An 18,243-nucleotide genomic window follows, 5' to 3' on the forward strand; every position below is an offset into this window, starting at 1 on the left:
TCTCCGCCAAGGCTTTGCAAACGCGTTCAGGCCTAGGCTAATTCTGCCGGCATGCAGTATTGCCGCAGAACGGCGCTGCTCCTATGCCACAAGTGATGTCACGAGAACTTTCCCACCATTCACCAGATGTGAATTTGAAATCATTTAATTAGCTTTAAAATTGGTTTACAGCGCGATATTGATATTTCCGAGTGGTGCCTGTCCCTAGCCCATATTTATGCAGAAACATCGGCGCTAAAATTTCGTTTCCGTACCCCTTTAAGAAGCACAAATAGCACGGTCCAAACTGGAAACCGCAATAGTGACTTTTGTTGTCTCGAAACAAACTCGAAAGTGCAGCGTTCTAGTGTCCTGAACGCACCTTGACGAGATGAGCTGTATGATCCCTTTTGTTAATGGTCCGAGGTTTGGAAGAAAATTGGGCTGGAATCTTCTCAGGATCATTGACTTTGTGCACTGGCCGAACTGAATTGTGAAATACCGTATTTGTTTGTTTTTTCTGGAATTGGTACTTTCACATTTGGATATTCTCGAACAAATCCGAATAAACAAAAAATCTACCGGCGTTTTTTTTTAGATTTTTTTTTTCTAAAAACACGAAACCTTAGTTATGATCTGCCTTGTGAAGTTGTAAAATCACGTGGGGACCTACGCTTTGTCATTTGGGAGGACACCGCGCGCGCTAATTGTTGCCTCGTCACGCAGCTGGTTCCCGTGAGTTATACTTGATCCCCCTTTTTGGCGGATTCTTTCACCAACATCGGGGTACGGATCACGTGGTTCGGGGTTCGATTCCCACCAAGCCGCTTGGTAAATCTCGCTAGCTACAGCTAAACATCGCAAATATGAACACCTATGATCAATTGTGACTAAAAATTTCTTCTTTTGACTTGGTTATGCAATGCCTAATATGGGCTGTGCATAATTTATGTTTATGGTATTACGTGGGACAATGTTTGTTACACTCAAGCGTGACATGTTTCTAGATAATTTAGCCATAAACATAATCTGGGCTTAGAAAAAAACGCTCATAAACTGAGACAAGCAACACGGCATATTCGAGTTATAAAGAAACGAAAGGGAATTCAATTATATTCTTGGGGTTTTCAAATGCACTGCTTTTAACCGGGAATTTGACGTTCGTCGTTTTCTTTTGTTTCAATTCAACAGCATCTTGCAATAAAATAGGCACCATTAGATTAATTACAAACATTTTATACTACATAATGAACTGAACAAAACAGCCATCTTCGGAATTTGATTTATTTCATGTTTGTCACAGAACCTTCCGCGATATGCTAATATTCGCATATTCATATTTTTGAAGTAATTTGCGCTGCCGAGCATGTAGTATCATGAGCTGCCAATTTTAAAATAAATCATGTCGTACGCTGTGAATGCTTGCGCAACGTGATATTGATCTCTCTTTGAAAATAATAATAATCATTATTGTTGTTAATATTATTATATTTATTATTATTACCATTATTAAATGGGAGTTCGATAAATCAATAACGAGAACGAGTGTGAAGAGATCGATTGATGCCTCCTGTCAGAAAGCTTTTGGTAACAATACGACTAAAATAGTGAAGGTTTTTAATGAGACCTTCGTTTCAATTTCCGGAGTAGATCGGGACGATATTGCATTCACAGTAGAGTTTCTAGATTCAAATGCTTTTTTCCGCACTCTTTCGCCAAATGTCAAAGCGAAAGACAAGATTCTGCAATCAAAAGCACTCATAAAAGGGGAAGGTTTATCAGTAAATGAATATTTTTCACCTGCGATGCGACTTGCGAGATCAGAGCTGATGAATCTTGAAAAGATACTGGGATATGTGCATTTCGTGCGTTATAATGTATTACACGTTAACAACAAGGATTATGGTTACGATCCGAGGGAAGACTTGGTTCACGAGGTTATTACTTCTGGTGCTCCACGAATTATTCATGATCAGCATGCGCACGAAGAGTCTAGACATCAAGCTAGGAAGAAGTGGGGATTCGGTCATAGCGTTGCTTCGCATCACGTAATATCTCAGTTATTTTTGGTAATGTTTGTAGCGTCATGCGCTGTCGAGAGGATTTGAGTTCTGCAATTGATTTCAGCGATCGCAAAATAGTGGCTCTTACGGAAGCGTGGTCATCAAGTAAAATTGAAAAGAATGAAATATTTAACTGCCATAAACCATTCAATGTATACCGATGAAAGGCGTGGTAGATTTCGCGGTGGAGTACTAATTTCCGTTTTGAATAGCGTATGCATCTTCAGTAATCGTGTAATATAGCCAAATTCAGACTGTCTGGATAGACCTGTGTGTAAACCACAAGCTACTGATATTAGAGGCGTGTTACGGCCCTCCAAGTGCGAACAACTTTTTTTGTGAAGATTTACATGACTTACTCAAGAATACAATCACTCGCTTCCCTACTTCGTCCATTATTTTTATGGGTGATTTTAAATTTCCTTTAATTGGATTGATATGACTGCATAGAGCTATTAGTGAATATTATTAATAAACATAATTTTATTTTTTTGTTTAGAAATGGGAATGAGTTTTGCCACCTGGCGGGCAAGAGTGCAAAACGCGAAGTGTAAGTCGGCCTCTACGGCTCCGGCGTGACTTACGGCGGGAGTGCACAGGTTTACCACGTGACCAGCGGCGGCTCCCGCGGGCGCAAACTACAAATTGGTTTCGCTCCGCAAATATAGCTCAAACAACCTTTTTCTCTTGTAATTTTATTTTATTCACCCTTTTCCCAACCAAGCTTCTTAAAAAAAATGTTCTGAGGGGAACTCCACTTATCTTTTTACAGTCTTCGATTTCACTTGGAATGATCAGACCGCAGCAATAACGTTTTCTTAACTGATAGCCAAAATATTTTATACAACTAATATGTTTCCGGGAAGATGTTAATTTTCAAGTTGCACCGGCCGCGAAGGTTTCAGGAAGCGAGCCTCTCCTCTCAACAATGAAAAATCTATTTTTTCCCTGCCCGTGTATGTCACCGGCGGGCAGGCGGACGAGCGACTCGGGCAGCCGCGAAGCGACTTTCCGGAAGACCAGCGGTTGAGATTGATCTTTCCCAGCTTCAAGGTTGAAAGCCCCGTTGCAATGGGTAGAAATCTGCGCTCCACGGTAGTTTGTAGGAACTGTGCCGTTTAGGCTTCTTTTTAATCCTTTCTTTTGGGGGCGGGGGGAGCAAGAAATGCACTCCCCGGTAGCAGAGGAGGCCAGAAAGCTCGTGGTGCTTTCAAGCGAGATGTGTGCCCAGAGAACTAGTCTAACATGAAACGTTCTCACGTATGCTCGGAATAACTTACACCCGAGTTCTAAGGGTTGCGTATCTTCCCCTAGTTGGAGCAGCTTCGGAAGCAGCAAGCGCAAACTTAAGCCGGCTGTGACCACAACGACAACCGTCGAAAGAGGAGCGCTACTAATATTGAGAAATATGGTGTAGATGCTAGGCACTATAGTCCACATTTGTCCAATTACATTGGTTCTTCACAACTTCAGTGATTTTAGAGCGCAGTTCTTAAAGGGGCACTGACGCCCCAAAGGTCCTATTATTTTTTATTGTCTGAAACGATGCAAGTTATAGTCATAGACACGCAAAAAAAACAAAAAAACATCGCGTTTTCGCGTTTATATTTCCCGCGCTCGCCTTCTTGCTTCCTTTGATGGGTGATGTCAAAAATCAAGAAATTTAGAAGTTTTGTAGGCGACATTTCTATAACATTTAATAACGGCAATCGTAAATCATATCCTCCCTCGGAAAACTTGGCGGCGCTCGAGTAGTGTCTTATCGGCGAGTCGGGGAAGAAACCGTCTTTTCTCCCGTGCCGGCGCCCTTCTATCCCACCTCATCACCTCCTTTTCGCTTCGGGTCGCGGTGGTAACGGAGGTCCCAAAGAAAGTCGAGTCACAGGAGACCGCAAAAGTTGACTCACTGCACTGGCGCGGATCACGCGGGAACTTCAAATTCGGCAATTGGAAATTGCTTCCTTTTTTTTTTTTAATTCAGAAATAATAAATTCCCAAGTTTCGAATTTTGAGGGTAATGTCCCGGCATCGTTTTAAATCGTTTCGGATAATAATAAAAAACCTATGATTTTGATGTGTCAGTGCCCCTTTAAGCGCTCGTTCCCGTGTTTTCCGGCGCCACCTTCGCCGTAAGCATAACCGGAGTACGAGGGTAAGGTACGGAGGAGGGACCTCACATACAGTCCTTAATATTTCTCATAAAAAAATACTCTTGCAATATTGGTCAGAGTACATGAACCCCAGACTAGAGGGCTCTATGTTAAGTAAGAGTAAAACAAAAGAGTTGTTTATTAACAATTTAACATTCATAGGCAAACAAGAATGGTCGGGATTTAGTATTCCTATCACTCGGGATACTTATGGAATAAGATACTTTTAATGGCAACCGCTTGACATGCTCTAATTAAAAAAATACGCCCAGAGTTTTGAAGGAACTGGCTATTTAGATGGGACAGGAAATTAAACTCAGTGGTTCATTGTACACCCAGCTTGATTTTTTGACGAAAAATAACAGATTTTTTTATGCTAATGTTTATTTTTAGAGAGTTACAATCGCACTAGTATTTTATCTGGAATAGAGACAGATAAGGCAACCTAATAAATCGTCACTTGTTGCGGAAGAAAAAATATGCTTGTATCATCTGCGTAGCTAACAAATTTCGCTTTCTTATAAACGTTAACGATTTCGTTCACGTATAAGTTTCAAAGAAGTGGTAATAAATACTTCCTTGCGGGAACGCCTGAGGAGGTAGGTTTTATTTTCAAAGATTAATTGTTCATGCATACATATTTTTCGCGATATGGTAAGTAGGACTTTAAAATTAGTATTACCCGTCCCCGCATAACGTAAATCGCACTTTTTTTTTAATGTAAGACATGAAGACTAAGGCAGTCAAATGCTTTCGTGAATTTTAAATACAACCCTAGTACACGTTTTTGGGTTGGAAAATGTTTCCAGAATTATTTTTTTATTAGGTAATGCTGTTTCAGTAGCACAATCCTTTCTGAAACCAAATTGAGAAGAGGTAATAAGATCCATATTATCTTAGAAGTTTACTATACGAGGATAAAAATAATTTCTCTAAGGCTGTAGAAAAATGGCAATTTAGAAATGGGCCTATAATTTCTTAGCTGACTTTTATCGCCTTTTACGCACGAAACAATCGTTTGCTATTTTCATTCGTCTAGGAAATACACCCGCTTCAAAAGTGATATTAAATATCTCGGTTAAAGGTGGAGCGATCATATAGATGACATATTTAATTGGACGAACATGTATTTTATCAGCATCACAGCATGCGCTATTCTTTAGTTGCATTACTACATTACTGACTCCTGAGCTGATACTTTGCTGTAAAAGAATGAAATTGCAGTTTCTCTTGGAAAATATTTACAAGAGTCGTAACCGTCAACACTCCCAACTAGATTTACAACATGGTCATTAAACACATTTACCAAGTGTTTACCGGTTAAGTGAACACGTTTATGCAGCAACGTTTCAATGTCGAGATGAGTAACTATTTTGCACGCTTTAGTTCTTTATTTACTTTGTTTCGCTGTAACTTAATGTTCCAAAGAGCGTCCGGATCCCGGTTTTTAAGAAACAGTATATGTAACGCATCCTTCACGTGAATGTTTTTGAACATGGCACAGGTTATCAATGTCTTTCGAATATTTTTATGTTGTTATATAGATTTATACTAAAAGTAATATCTATATTACTTAAGGACTTCTTCTAGAAATGTGTTATAAGCATCGTCAATAGTACGTTGCAACAGCACAGTGTCCCAATGTTTAGCTGCAATGTCCCGTCTAAAGGCATTGAGGTTTTTAATTTCTATATTTTGGAAAATTATGAATCAGGGTTTTATGATCTTTCAACATAAATTATATTGCACACGCAAAAAAAAAAAATATGGTCACTGAACTCCAAACAAATTACTCCACGTTTCACTCGTTCTTCGAAAAATTCGTTTTAAATAAACCTAAAACAAGAGTGGAGTGCTCAGTTGTTTTAGTGAGATTGGTCACGTTATTTATACATCCGTTCAACCCAACGAGGATCTTCACTTCATTTTAGTGGGGCTCTCAGAATACATATTTATATTAAAGTCACCACCGGAAACAGTGACCTTCGTCTAAGAAGGATAAACACGATTAGAAAATTCGAAAAATGCTGAAATGTTACCATTTTGGTGGGCAGTAAACAGCAACAAAAACTTTCTGTGCATTTTTTTTTTTAAACAAAATACTTTATCATCTTTCGTGATAAAAGAATAGTCACTCAGAAAATCACAGTTTATGCCTCCTTTTATTAAGAGAGCCAATCCTCCTCCGCGCTATAAAGTACGATTTAAAAAGTAAGTGCCCTAGGATGATAACGAAGGACATCAGAAATATCAGTGTCCCATGCATGTCTCAGTAAACATATTAATATCAAAAAGAGCACCAAACTAATCCGAAAGAAGTTCAAGGTTGTGGTTTTTTATTTCCCGCAGACTTGGGGTACATTTAAATTAAAACAAGTCAAATAGGCACCTTTCTTTTCTCAAGATTGCCTATTAGTTCGTTAGGCAGCAGTGGGACGTTGTTCGCCGTAAAGGAGAGAAACGCTTTTTGAAACAAAGTATAAAGTACGACCGGTTTACCTACTACGATTGGACAAAGCATTCTCGCTCCTTTTTACAATCGCTCGGTTATCATCTTGCCTTCGTACTAAGATACTCACATTTCGATGCACTACGTACAGAAAACCAGCCCCTCTAACCCATTCTTTTTCCAGCCAGAAGAATGCCCTGTTTTTCGTAGTCATGTTTTCAATGGGAACCGGCCAACTCGTCACCGGAAAACTCGTCACAGGAAAATTGGTCACACTGGCCCTCTCGTTCGAGGTCCTTTTGTCACGGGAACACTCGTCAAGGGGGGCAATCCGTCACCGGAACACTGGTGGCAAGGTTGACCCCGTATCAGACACAATATATGTTTGAGAGTGTTTTACAGAAAAGGACTAGGGTCCAGTGTCCCCGTGTAACAAACGTTTCTTTTTCTTTTCCCCCTTTTTCTTGTTTACGCGAAAAGAAAAGTATGTCTCTTGTTTACACAAAGGAAAAGTATGTCCCTTGTATACACAAAGAGAAAGGGTCCATTACCTGTGTGTAACAGACGAAGGCCGATCTGCGCTTCTTTAAAACTGGTATAGCCATGCTTAGACCAGTGTTGCCATATTGGGCTATATATAGCCAAATTGGCTAAGTTTTTTTTCTAGTTGGCGTCGAAATTTCGTGTTTGGCTATGTGGCTATTTGGGCTATTTCTAACAATGCGGCGCACTTTAGTCGAACCTCAGGCTCAACGCCAAACTTGAAGGTTCGGCTAGTTAATTTTCAAACTTTTAATCAGTTTCGAAAAAAAAATGTTTCTCTTTTGGTTAGTCGAGAGTAAAGTCCCTATATTACGCTAAGGACGTTAGTCGAGAGAAGAGAGAGGAAGGAGAAAGGCTTCAAACTTCTACAAACTTCGGGGTTTTCACAATGCGCACTGAAGCAATGCTTGCGGAGTCCAAGCGGTCTCCCTACAGCGCAGTGGAGCGAACCAAACATATTGCACTATTACCACAGGCCCGGTAGCGCATCTTGAGCCCGGACGCATATGGCTCTGCCCGGACGTAGACTTAACTCTCCAAATGCTGCTTTGGGGCCCATTGTGAGAATCTTTAGGCACTCAGGTTTGTAAAAATGAGAAGTCCGCAGTTTCACCGCTAAACAATTGACTACATCTTCCAGTCGTTGCCCACCCCAAGAAAGGACAACGCAATCAGAAAAAGCGTGAACCGGGAATGGGGGACACTTATATTCTTTACAAGGAAAAAAGAGACGGGTGGGATATTGGTAAGGACCTTGGATATCGGGGGTTCTGGTTTGAAAAAGACACTGTTCTGACTGTTCTGCTTCTGTATTTTGTTCTTTTACTGTATGATCATATCTCCCGGGCTTCACAATAAAGCTGTTTTTGTGTGTTTTGTACTTCTGAAAACCTACGAACGAAGGGTCAGTGTTTTACAAGTTTTCATCCTTCCGAAGCTTTCTTTCTTTTTTTTTTTTTTTAATTCGCAAGTAACATAATGCACACAAAATGTGGTGCATCAGAGGAATGAAACAGAGATTGTAACGTGTATGGTATGAGTGTGAGAAATTGTCAATATAAGGCTTAAAAACTGTTGTTTCTAGTCTTGGCTATTTTGGGTTATATATTTTCTACCGCTTTGGTTATATTTGGGCTATACCTCCCAGTCGTTTGGCGGTTTTTTGATGGGACCATCTGGCAACACCGGCTTAGACTCATCATGATTTCTCTAACAAAAAACTCTGATCCCCGATATTAACCAGTTCCGCCCGGAGGAGAACTAGCCCGTACACGCGGGTTATAAAAAGGCTGCACCCTCTAAAAAGTCCACGCCTTTGCTAGAGGCACGAAGAGTACGGAAGTAACGAAAACTCAGCGTGGGGCTCCGTTGCAACTCTGCGAGGGGTTTTCCTATACAGGTAGAAGAATATTTGGCGCTGGTATTTACTGGGTATATCAAGAGCGTACTATCTGCAAGGCAAAGATAACTACTGATGAGACCATTAGTGTTGTAGTGGCCGTAACTGGGACTCACACTCATGCTGGGTATCTAACTAAGACCAGCAAACTAAGATTCCGTCACAGCGTGAAGAGAAAAGCAGGTAAAGTATTTGTCCTTTTGTATTTTGTGAAGTACAAGTGCAGTTTCTAAACTGTTTCCTTGTGCGCTATTTTATTGCAGAGGATGGAAGCGACCCACCAGATCGGATCCCACTTGATGCCTCCGCTACAGTCAGTGAGCAGGTGGCTTCCCAGATGCCTTCGCCAAGAACGCTGTAACGTAGCATTCGAAAGCAAAGACAAGCACGCCAAAGTCCATAATTCCCCAAAACTTTGAGAAGACATAATTTTACCACACGAGTACAACGTAACTCAAGTCTTTGTACCATGAATTCCCATTAAACTACCCAGTTCATCAATTTAAAGCAATGCGCATTATTTCTTTTTCAGGTGTCGGGGCTACACGTCGAGCCCTTTCTTGCTCATGACAGCGGTTTTGACGACAAACACCATCTTCTGGTTTTCGGCACACCGACAAATTTTGAGTGCCTTTCTACTACGAGGGCATTCTTCATGGACGGGACTGTCAAGTTGACGTCGTCGCTATTCTACGAGGTGTACACGGTGCATGGGCTGTACCATGGTACTGTGATCCCGCTGCTGTATGCTTTACTTCCTAACAAGGAGGAGGAAACCTACCGGCGGTAAGCTTCATTGCGCATATTGCATGGTTCGAGTTTTCGTATGTCGCAAACTATAGCATCGCTTTAATTTCGTTTTCAGATTTCTTTCGGTGCTTTCCGGCTTGATGCCAAGTGTGGAAGTCGAGGTAACCTATTGCGACTTTGAGATAGCCGTGATCGCAGCGTGTCGCAGGCATTCCTCTCAAGCGAGGGTTCGAGGATGTTTCCTTCATCTGTGCCAATCAGTATACCGGAAACTGTGCAAGTTGGACACGCAAACGTTCTACTGCCTGGACGAAGATTTCGCTGTTCAGGTAATTTCGTCCTATTCTCTAAGCTTGAAAGTAAACCATAATCATACTGATACTCTAATACTTTATTTGACTTGCCATGTCATGAAACCTCCCAGAAAAATGTGTTCCTCTGTAGGAATGTCATATGCTGTCGCGTATTTTCACAAATTCATAGTTTTATCGAACCCGATCACTAGAAAAATCTTTAAACGCCGAATTTTTTATTCTTTTATTAGCTCTTCTACGCGTTTTCCTTACTTATTTCTTTTAATCAGTACTGTTCGTTCATCTGCATATTTGAATTGTTATTTTGTAGCATACATGTGGCGCACAAAGAACCAGTTGTTTCGCTGCGTCTTTTCTTCACGTGCAAAAAAAAAAAAAAAGAGGTTTAATGATACGTATTATCACAGAATAAGAAAGGTGCATTTCTAGCCAATACAATATTTAATTAACGTATATGCCAGTAAGTATTGTCTCTTCTAGATGATTCCCAACCTCTGGGCCTTCCTGAGGTGTCTGAAGGATGAAGAAGCACTACAAGAACAAGATGGCCCAGCTAGACGCGGTATAACCGCCGCGGCGGCTCGCACAAAATTATGAAAATCTGAATGAGTACATATCTAGAGTTCTAGAGAAGCACTTCAGCGGATCTCCCCTCCGCGTGCTTCGAAATGTTGCTAGGAAATTCGGTTTTCAGTTCCTTGCGGTAAAGGCTTGTGTAAGCCCAATAAAATCGATTTGTTGTTTGTTCTTTCTAAACCGTGTCTTGGCATCTAGTTATATTTAGTTCAATTTTAGTGCAATGTTTTGACCACAACTGCCGACATGGTGCGTTAAATAATTCACACGAATAAACAGAAGTAAATTTGTAGCTCTACCGTCAAACTCCACGCCGTGACTCGAGTGTAACTTGTGACGATTATTTCGGCGTGACGACAATTCCTCGTACGAGATGCTCTGTGACGCGTTGCCCTCCAGCTCCTTGACGAGTTCACCTACGACCAGTTGGCCTTTGACGACCGGGCTTGTGACGAGTTCTTCTAGACCCGTTTTCAACAGTAAACGCATCTAAATTGGTACAGCGCAGTTTTCTTTTGGCAGCCACTGATGTTTTGTTTTGTTTTTGTCTCTTTTGGTGGCTTGTCTGGTGAAGCGGATGATGTGCGGCACTTTATCGGGTTTTGCGGGTAATCTATGTATAGCAACCACATTGTTCACTGTTAGGGGTGGAATTACAATCTGGACGCCACCTCGTTGACCTTAACAAGTTCTCTTATTTCAGTTTTTATAATGCCGTGAACCTCGAAGTTAAGTTTCTTCGATTGCCACTCAATATCGCTGATTTCATTATGTGGTCGCTCGATTTCTATATTATTTATTTTCTCACCTTCATCTTTATTTGCCGATTTTACAATAACTATTTTTAATTTCCCGACATAAAAACTAGCATACCAGAAAGGGTAAAGGTTGGTGAATCCCCAAAATATAGTTAGTTGGGGTAGGTAAAAAAATTCGGCAGCAGTACCCCTTTCAAAACTCACAGTGCGGTGGGGGCTACGCGCTCGCAGGATCAATCAACAGCCCGCCATTGACCCCTTGATGCCGCTCTCCCTCTCTGCGCGTGGGTACGGACTTGTACACTATTTGCTTCAAGAAGTAATAAAGTCACTTTTAATTGGTTACTTTTTGCAGTAATTTTGTAATCATTTGATTACATTTATTAGTAAGTAATCAAAACGTTCATCTGATTGCTTTTGGAAGTACTGGAATTACCTGTAACTGGTACTATTTTTCCCTTCTCTTCCTGATAGCGCCCTTTCTTTGAACGAGTTCCCTACCAAGGAGTCGTCGAGCCAAGTTTCCGACCGGAGGGTGGATTACCGAAATGGGAGGATTAAGAAGACAAGTAGTATACCATGCCGTGATTTTAATCCAAGAATATACGGTGCGCAAAACCTGTTATCAAACCGAGAGAGAAACCTGTCGTTTTGAAACATCTGAAATTGTCAGAAATGTAACCGCTACTTTTTTCAGATAATGACCAATTACTTTTCTCCTTAAGTAATCAAGTAACGTAACTGAAAGTTTCGTAACCAAGAGTAACCGTAATCGCGATCAATTAGTGCTGTCTTTTTTTTTTTTTTTTTAGTAAACCGTATACAAGACTGCTTCCACCGCACTGTGAGCTTAGGGCTGAAAGGAGTACGCGAGAGGCGGCGATCTTAGAAAGGCTGAGAGGAGAGGGAGTGAAAGGGAAGACTCTTAGACCAGAGACGAAAACGCGGAAGCGTGTCGTTGAAATGTGATTCGGCTCCAAACGTTTTGTCACGAGACTTTGCCGACCTTAACGCGGTAGCCATGGCTACCGAAGTCGCTAGCCCGGAACTAACTTCCAAACGCTGCGGACTCGAACCCGGGGCATTCTCAAGCCCGTCATTCTGTGCGCGTATTCGAGAAAGTGAGATCGAGAAGAAAACAAATTTCGCGGACACTGCTTAGTCCACGCTCTAAGCCAAGGAAAGGAGTCTTCATGGATCCGCATGCCTCTGCTATTCTGCATACACGCGTTGTTGTTTGTTTGTTTATAATTTTTTTTTCTCTTCTTTTTTTAAATATGATTAAAAAAGGGATATTTAGTTTCATGGCCTGCTTTCTGGGACATTCCGTGAAATAAAAAGTTTTCAACGAAATATTAAAATTCTAATTGATTCGCGTTCTGTGGCAACCAGGCAATTACAGTCCTAGGGAACATTGGGCTCATTTGTAGAGAAAATGCAGTGACTTATTCTATTGTAAATGTACCTCGTATGATTCGAAGAAAAAAAATTATAGAGCAGTGAAATAAAGACTCTACTCTTCCAAAAGATTAATTACTGCTTATTGATATTTTATCACTCTCATCTAAAATATTCCCGGTTAACATTGTGCGATGCTTGTTGTTCTTCAGTCAAAATGATAAATTTATTTCATTCGCCGTGGCGTTGATGTCCACTAGAGTTGGCGATGAGCTCGACAGTGCTGCGGCGCCGTAGAAAAGCAACAAATAGGCCTGCTGCGCTACTTCTAATGATGATGGGACGACACTGCACAGATGAGAAATAGAAAAATTGTGATGGTGGTGGTCCAAGTGGGGCTTGTGGAAAAAGATGAGGAATTAATTTCGCATTTCTTAGAAACTGATCGTGAAGGTAATCTGATGATTTTGGCAAGCAGTTAAATGACTCGTAACCTTTGCCATGTTTCCCTCCCTTCTCCAATGGTGCTCTTTGTTCGGATGAGTTTCCCATATTATGGAATCCTCGAACCAATTAAGCCTCCGCCTGGAGGACACGGCCTACCAAAATTGGTGGATTAAGATGACAGGTAGCTTATATGACTCGGTTATTCCAGTCCGACGAGAGACAGTACTAAAAACCCGTTTTTAAACCGGCATAAACAAGTTTCTCCATTTACAAACTTGAACTAATGGGAATAGTAACGGTTACTTTTCAACTGAAAGGTCAGTTACCTTTACTGTTAATTAATCTAATTGAATACTTTTTAACCGAGAGTAATGGCAATTATAATCGATTACATTGTTTAGTGAAGTGTAAAAGATATAATTAAAACATCTGATTTCAATCAAGCTATAGAATATTATTTACTTAAAGGACCTAATTTTTCTACAGTATTCGTCTTGTCTATATGTTTATATAGAAATTCTATTTTAATTTGAACAGATTTATTAGAAAACATTCGTAAACAATGCACTAATAAGGTTTGTGCAGGTGAGTAATACGACCAGGGGGACATCTTATATGCGGCTAACCTTTACGATAATGCAGATGATGAACTAAACTTCCTTAATTAATATTTTAATTAATAAAAATATTCATATGGTTTCAATTAAAAACGTGCTGAGCATAATCGAAAACCACTATATCAACTCTTTTATATAACGTCTTGAAGATGGTGGGAAAATCTGGGGCGCCCCAAAGTTACCACTAGTGCAGCAGGCGCAAAGCTAGCAGTGACGGAACGCGATGATAACCTAATCCTCCGCGTTCTGCCACTCGTAGCTTTGCGTTCGCTGCACGAGTGGTAACTGTGGTGCGCCCCCGAGTTTCCCACGAGCTTCAAGTAGTTTTAAAATTGATTGATGTAGTGGTTTCTGATTATACTCACCAGGTTTCTAATTGGAGCAATAAGACTATTTTTACTAATTGAAACTTAATTAAAGAAGTTAAGTTAATTATTCGATTTATCGCAAAGGTTAGCCAACCAAATAATGTCCCCCTGGCCGTATAACTCACCAAAAGAAACCGTATTACTGCATCGTTTACGAATGTTTTGTAATAAATCTGTTCGAATTAAAATAGAAAACCCGGTAGATATTGCCGCCTGCAGGGCCGAGAAACCAACGCTCGGTCACCGCCTTCTAGAAGATTCGCGTTTATTCTCGCCCCAGGCGTAACTTTCCCCCTGTTTTTTTTTTTGTTTTTTTTCTCGAAAGTGCCAGTTCATTCTCGCCCCGAACGCGCGACGCTCGAACCTTCCTTGCCGAACTTTCAAGATAGTGACGCAATGTAGATAAACAGCTGCCGGTGACCTTGTCGAGTCAGTCTCGCTCTCACTCTTTGTTACGCCGCCGAATCGCCGCCCACTTCTCTGCTGCCTCGACGCTCCTTTTTTGTTTTTTTTTATTTCGCACAAGTTCGCCTATTAAACCTTTATTTTTCAGTTCGCGCTTCATCTTCTCGTCCCCTTCATTCGTGACATTTCGAGTAGATGTGCGGGGTAACGATCCCCGTACCTCTGGTTATGCACATATCTATCTTTTTACAATATTCGTTGACCAAGGAGGTTTTTTGTTGTTGTATTGCATTTGCTTCTATTGTGTATTTAACTGCCTTTCATGTGTATATATTTTGCTCAGGCACGTAGCCAGGATTTTGTTTCGGGGGGGGGGGGGGGGGGGGGATAGTGGGGGGCCGCCCATTACAAAATGCTGTACGAGTGGAGGGGGAACAGGAGGCCGCAGCAAAATGGAAGATCGGGGCCGGCCCCCCCCCCCCCCCCCCCCCCCTCTGGCTACGTGCCTGACTTTGCTCCTCCTGCTTGGGCCAGAGCACTGGCCTGCAGTAGTGTAGAATGAATAAATAAATACACAAATAGAATAGATAAATAAATAAACTGGTGATGTGAACGTTTCCAAAGTACACTTGCCACGTGCGTGTTCTAGAAGGCTGGCAAATCCCGCACCAGTGCATTGCGTTCTTCGATATCAACACTCCAAAAGCAAAAATTTACATTTAAGAACACCCAATATGCGTAAAAGCACAAACTCCGACAAAAAAAAAGACAGCAACAAATTTGAAGAAAAATGGCCCCGAAAACACAGAACCCTACTTGTATAGGACCAGTGCGTCCTGCTTACCAACAAACCCGCATTCGTGGACAAGGCAATACGCGTGCGCAGAATCCAGATTCGCTTCAGGTGAAGCAATCGCGCATGCGCCATGACGTCAGAGTCGTGTGTTTGTCTATATGGTGCGTGCGTAAGACCATGATGCATTGCTACGTCCGGCTCGAAATATTGGCAGGAATCCATGTCAGTGACCTTCGTCTGCTTTCGTCCTAGAGTCGGGGATTTTCAAATCGGTCGAGTTCCATAGCGTACTGATCGACTGCGCCGTCCAAAGCGGTCGGGAACACGAATGACCTCTGATCAAATCAAACGCTTCGCGCAGAAAGCGATGCTCAAAACATGACCGCTGCCAGCATTGTTTCATGACCTTTACGAGAAAGGGTGCATTGAGCGCGCGGCATTCGCAGACTTCTTTGCTCCAAATTAACAGCGTGCCAACGTCTTGCGCATGGCTATGCCGCGCTAATAAGATGGTGTAGTAAAACTTCCAAGCGAAACGATCTTCCCCTATACATGATGTCTTTTCTGATAAAAATATTCTCGGTTCCACTGTAAGTGCGAGCGAAGCCGATACTGCAAATAAAGAGTATGCCATCTTGAACGACACTTCAACTTGACGAGTGCGTGTACGCACGTACTTACCAGGCAGGCAAAAAAAGTTGAGCACGCTCTTGTAGCTCTTTCCTTTGTTGGCAGTTGCGGCGAAACAAAGTTATGGTTCAGAATGAATAGCGAGAGTTGGAAGGAGTCACGAAAGTCGAGATTCAGACGATATAAAAGGGATGCAGCTGGTATCACTCTTAGTCAGATCGTGTGTTCGGGCCGTGTACATTAAGATTCTTAGCTTAGCTGTTGAAGGCCAGTAGTGCTGTCGTAGGGGCGTCATCATGATGAAGATATATCTGTTCTTTTGCCTTCTCGGTGCAATCCTTGGTTCAGTCGCTCTTTACACTCCAGAAGCGCTTCCCGGTAAGCTTTTTGTTTTCATTTTATTGATGTTTGTTATGAGGCACAGTAATGTCTCGTTATTATGGACACCTCCGTTTTGTAAAAAAATCGTCCATGATGTGAGCTTTTCGTAATAACGAGACAAAAAGGCATGAATTTTCTCAGTTTGTCCACGAAAGTGGTGTGCATATGGCAGGGTATCCATATTAACGGGGTCTATATTAAGAAGACATGACTGTATTTCATCAATTATCTGAAAAGTAAAAATAAAAAATAAAAGGTTTTAAGAGCGCTCGATGCGGCAGCGGCGTCACTGGCAAGGGTGCTTTCAAACAAGCTCAATTTTGAGCCCAATACCAGTAAATGTGCGCTTAGAAAAAAAAGAAAACATTTGGATTTGGATTTTTTTAGCTGGCATCTTGTGTTTTGTGCAGTATGAGGTATATTTCCAGCACATGAATTTCGAATTTGATCTTCTCTCCTGCACGTTTCAGTGTAGGACCCATCTTCCCAAAAGATTACAACCTGACACCAATACAAAAAGATAAGGTATCGCGTCGCTTCGTGAACCCCCATTAACATTTAGAAAAAGGGTGGAAAGGGGGGGGGGTGGCCTTCACGACCACCCCCCTCCTTTCCTTTCTCCCCTCCCCCCCCCCCCCTTCTTAAAGTTTATAACGTCCAGTTTTAATTTTTTTACGCAATGCCTTTTCAATGCTAGACTTCTGCTAAGCAAAGGCCCAAAACGTTTATTGTTACAGAGTATTACGCAATTTCTGTCCATATATTCTGGGGCGCGCATTCACTAAATTTACTAAATTTCGCGGACGTTAGTGTAGCTTCTGGAGCTCAAAAAAACTTATAAGTAAATACCCAGCGCAGCCAAGAGCGTGCTTCTCAATATGTTCCTCCCAACTTATTCCATGGGACTAAGTTTGGCATCCCGTGGAGCCTAAAGACTCGTTCATAACCTTCCAACCGGGCAAGACCGGCTGAGACAAACCCTGCTTTTAAGCATCTTGCGACGGCCTAGGACCCGCTCCGCAGCAGCGCATCTGGTCCTACGTGGTCCTACGCCGTCGCAAGAGGCTTCCAAAATAGGTCTTCTCCCATATGGTCACACTCGGTTGCAAATGTGTGGACGGGCCTTAAAAGAGAAGCCGCTAAACTTGAAGCTGATTGGCTGATGGGTCGCACAGAAGGAGGGACGTGGTCGACGCTGATTGGTTAACGCGGAGGTAATGTGGCTAGGATTGGAGTGGGGAGGAGAGGTAGGCGAGGATGGGCGATGAGTGATGAGGTTTATGCTTGTAGGTTCTGGAAGATCATCAGTTTTGTCATTTCATGTGTGCACATGACACGCGTTAAATTATTCGATGAAGAGCGCCATGAATGAAGGCGTCTGGCTAAACAGGTGAGACGTGCTGCTAAACGATTATATAGACGTTTCTGGTGCTAGAACTGTTCACGTATGCAACAGAACTGCCTAGCAATTTGCCATACTTGTTTTTCTAGTGTGGTTCTGTTTATACATATCCGTAGCTGAACGCGGTACTGCCTCCTCTTTCAGATGGCTGCGGTCGAAACGAAGTGTTCACGCGTTGCTACCACACCTCTTGCAAAGACAACACCTGCAAGTCGCTGGCTATTGAGGCCGCCGGAGGGAGTATCGCATGCACCAGGGACTGCAAACAAGGCTGCGTCTGCCGCAAAGGCCACGTCAGAGTAGGAACGGCATGCGAACCTGCAGAAAGTGTCTGCAGGTTCGGAACACCAAGACGCCATGATTTCGGCGCGGCCAAAAAATAAAGTTCGAGGCCATCGTATTCGTGGTCACGTGGACCAGTACTTGAATGTTGTTGCCACGACGCCGCGCTTCCCAGCTGCGTATCAGGCAAGCCGGAGTTCCCCTCTAATCCGTTCACCCTTAAAGGTTCCCTGAGGAGGTTTCTGAGATCCCCTCAAAACGCCGATAACTCACTTTGCGGGCTCTAAGCATCTTAGTAGTCCATGAATCATAACGATGCGCCGCCGATTCTTTTTTTTTTTAAACACTCGAAGATCGAATTTACCTCCGGCAACCGGAGGAACATTGTGCCGGCAGCAAGGACGGCCTGTGACCAATGGAAACGCAACAATTTGTTGAGACTGAAACGCTCTTATTACAATATATGTATTTGAAGACGCTGGAAGCAAATTGGAGAGGTGAAAAAATTTCGATTTTTTTCTAGAGAGGGAACATGA

Source organism: Ixodes scapularis, unplaced genomic scaffold (assembly GCF_016920785.2).
Source record: "Ixodes scapularis isolate PalLabHiFi unplaced genomic scaffold, ASM1692078v2 PGA_scaffold6__148_contigs__length_123643588, whole genome shotgun sequence".
NCBI classification, from domain to species: Eukaryota; Metazoa; Arthropoda; class Arachnida; order Ixodida; family Ixodidae; genus Ixodes; species Ixodes scapularis.